Source organism: Lichtheimia ornata (assembly GCF_029851405.1).
Source record: "Lichtheimia ornata isolate CBS 291.66 chromosome Unknown scaffold00195, whole genome shotgun sequence".
Lineage (NCBI taxonomy): Eukaryota > Fungi > Mucoromycota > Mucoromycetes > Mucorales > Lichtheimiaceae > Lichtheimia > Lichtheimia ornata.
In genome coordinates, this window is record NW_026695514.1 from 3679 (window position 1) to 7500 (window position 3822).

The 3822-nt window shown below is 43.8% G+C and overlaps 1 non-coding gene across 1 annotated transcript; it reads left to right on the forward strand.

Annotated features, from left to right (window-relative positions):
- The first annotated feature begins 2059 nt into the window (after positions 1 to 2059).
- O0I10_012985 lies at positions 2060 to 2174 on the forward strand. Its single transcript, XR_009215764.1, has one exon. It is a non-coding gene; the product is annotated as a 5S ribosomal RNA (ribosomal RNA).
- The last annotated feature ends 1648 nt before the right edge of the window (positions 2175 to 3822 follow it).

Genomic DNA, 3822 nt, shown 5'->3' on the forward strand with positions numbered 1-3822 from the left:
GCCAATATCTCGTGATCCCATACGTCGACCGGGGCTATAAATAGAATCTAAATAATGGAAGCGGGTAAGCTGCACAAGTTTGATTAGAACCCCGAGCGGATCGGAGCTGATTTTGAAAAATTTACTTTATTGCCATGGCAATGGTATCCAAGGCAACCTTAGGTTGCCATGACTTCAGGGATCATCCTAATCAAGATCTTATTGCCTAGGCAACCATTGCCATGCCAACATTGCCATGCCAACCACGTCACACGAGCTGTCAAGTCGGCATGAATTAAACCAATTTGCATGAATGTGGTCAGAGCGATCTGCATGAATGTTGTCAAGTCAGCCTAAGCCTGCCAGCTATAGCTAAGTCAAGCTTAGGATACCATGCCTTGAGGTGATCATCCTAACCAACCTCTTGTTGCTAGGCAATTTCAGCAAAGGAAGCTCAAAGACTCGCATTTTTTCTCGTTTTCGGCCAATATCTCGTGATCCCCTAGGTCGATCGGCGCTAAAAATAGAATCTCAATAATGGAACAAGGTACGCCGCACATCTTTCATTAGAGCGCCGATCCAATCGGAGGTGATCGTGAAAATTTGATTTGTTGCTATGGCAATGGTGTGACCTAAGTTATTGCCATGGCAATAGGGATCGCCCTAATCGAGATCTAATCGAGATCTAATCGAGATTGCCATGCCAACCATGTCGCACAAGCTGTCAACTTGCATGAACGTGGTCAGAGGGATCTGCATGAATGCTGTCAAGCCTGCCTAAGGCTGCCTGCCATAGCTAAGTCAAGCCTAGGATACCATGCCTTGAGGTCATCATCCTAACTAACCTCTTGTTGCTAGGCAATTACAGCAAAGCAAGCCCAAAGACTCGAATTTTTTCTCGTTTTCGGCCTATATCTCGTGATCCCATGCATCGATCGGCGCTAAAAATAGAATCTCAATAATGGAAGCGGGTATGCTGCACACCTTTCATTAGAACCCCGAGCGGATCGGAGCTGATTTTGAAAAATTTACTTTATTGCCATGGTAATGGTATCCAAGGTAATCTTAGGTTGCCATGGCATCCTAATGCTAGGTGTCGATCCTTTAGTTGCCTAGGCAATATAAGCGGTCACTTTAAAAGTGGTCACCATAGAAGCGGTCACCACAAGGCGTCACCCATAAAGCTGTCACATTAAAAGCGGTCACCATAAGGCGTCACCCTATAAGTGGTCACTATGAGCTGTCACGCCCATCAGCTGTCACACCTATCAGTGGTCACGTCCATCAGCTGTCACGCCCATCAGCTGTCACAACAAGCTGTCACCTCCATCAGCTGTCATCTCGAGCGGTCACACCCCCAGAGACTGCGAATTTCACATGCTGTCACATGAAAATGGCCTGAAGGCCCCAAAGACTCGAATTTTTTCTCGTTTTCCGCCATTTTCTCGCGATCCCATTGGACGACGGCATCGGAAAAAAGAATCTCCACTATAAATCCAGGTACTCCGCACATTTTTCATTATAACACCGAGCCAATCGGAGTTGATCCTGAAAAATTTTTAGGATGCTCTCATAGTAACTTGGGATTTGCCTAGGCATAACATCAAGGCTAGGATGGCTGTTAGGTGATGTCACCTCTAGACAGTCCGAGTGGGTGCTGAAAAAGATTTGTGAGTCACTCCCTAGTCGGAGTAGATGCTGAAAGATTTTTGCCTAGGCTAACATCTAGGCTTAGGATAACTCCTAGATGCTGCCAGGGTAGGAGCCAGGGTAGAAGCCAGGGTAGGAGCCAGACTAGAAGCCAGACTAGATGCCAGACTAGGTTAACATCTAGGCTAACATCTAGGCTTAGGATAACTCCTAGATGCTGCTAGACTATAAGCTAAGTCAACTTTGCCCTGCCATAACACCTGATCCTCATAATCAACTAGGCCCCAGACAAAAATTTTGACTAGGAACTAAGGTTGCCTCTACAAGTTTACTTAAGACGCCAAGTCGATGGGAGTGGACTGGAGCTGACTTTTTATATAAAAAAGGTAGAACAAGGGGTTAAAAGGAAGTAAGGGTGTTGTCTAACACCTGCGGCCACACAACAGAGAATGCACCGGATCCCGTCTGATCTCCGCAGTTAAGCTCTGTCTGGCATGGTCAGTACTACGGTCGGGGACGACGTGGGAATACCATGTGCTGCAGGTATTTTTTATATTTTTTGACTATGTTTCTCGCCATCTGCTCGATGGATCGAGCTCCAATTTTAATAGCATGCGTCTTTTTTATGCACGGATACTGTATAAAATTTTTGTAGCACGTTAATTAGTACTTGTGTGAAAAATAGTTTTTTCCAGCACACCACAGCAATCACCCCTCCATGGAGCATATATAGACCTCACGGACGAAAATGAACATGCACCTCCTCCGATTGCCTTCATATTTTAATAGCATGTAGCTATTATATATACAACATTGCACGCAAAAAATGACGGTACGTTATTATGTAGCATCACGAGCTACAGACGAGATTAAGTTTAACATGTGCATCATCCTAAGCCTTAGAGCCTCCTAGGATAAAAAACATCAAAGAGGTATCCTAAGCTAGATGTTCCCCAAGATGTTCTTAGGATGAGGTCACATGATCAATGTTTATTTCGGGCTCGATATCTCGTGACCACACATATGAATCGGGTCTGTCATTGAAATCTTACCTATAAATAGGACCCTGGGCTACAACTTTACTTAGAACATCAAGACGATCCGAGCCACTTTGGACAATGTCTACCCCAAAAGCATCGTAGTTATCATACAAAGTCAGCCTGATGGTAAGGGAAAAACATCTTAAAGTGAGTCTAAAAAACATCTTAAAGTTGGCCTAAAAAACATGCTGAAGGTGGCCTAAAAACATCCTAAGGTTGGTCTAAAAGACATCTTAAAGTTAGTCTAAAAGTATCCTAAGGTTGGTCTAAAAGACATCTTAAAGTTGGTCTAAAACTATCCTGAAGGTGGTCTAAAAACATCCTAAAGGTGGCCTAAAAAACATCCTAAGGTTGGTCTAAAAGTATCCTAAGGTTGGTCTAAAAGACATCTTAAAGTGGGTCTAAAAGTATCCTGAAGGTGGTCTAAAAACATCCTAAAGTTGGTCCAAAAACATCCTAAAGGTGGCCTAAGGTTGACCTAAAAGACATCTTAAAGTTGGCCTAAAAGTGTCCTGAAGTTGGACCTATGACTTGGGGAAGACCATGGAAAACGACTTGGGTAAGTCGAAAAAAAGTGACTGGGCAAGTCGAAAAAAATGACTTGAAACTTTGACTTATGACTGGGGCAAGTGGTAGGAAACGACTAGGCAAGTCATAAAAAACCGACTAGGCAAGTGCTAAAAAACGACTAGAAAAAAAGTTCGGTCATTGGTTCGGTCATTTTGAGTTCGGTCATTTGCTCGGTCATTTTTGCACGAGTTCGGTCATTTTTTCGGTCATTTTTGTTCGGTCATTTTTTTCGGTCATTTGTTTTTCGGTCATTTTTGTTGTCAGTTTCGGTCATTTTTCGGTCATTTGGTGTTCGGTCATTTTTTCAAATCCCGATGTACAATACGCTCGGTGGGTAAACCGTTCTGGACGTTTTCCCAACTTTTGGTACCCCAGGATTCATGAGAGGAGGTGGTCGTCTGGAGTCCTCCAGCAGGCTGTCTAATCTCAAACCTTTAGGATTTTACTATGTCTTAGGATATGGTTTGCCTAAAGTCAAGAGGGTAACTACTTGGGTCCAAGGTCATTCCTAGGCCCGAGTTCCCATTACTTTCTGGGGTTGACCAGGAGCCTAGAGGATTTGGTTTGGCAGACATCTAGCAGT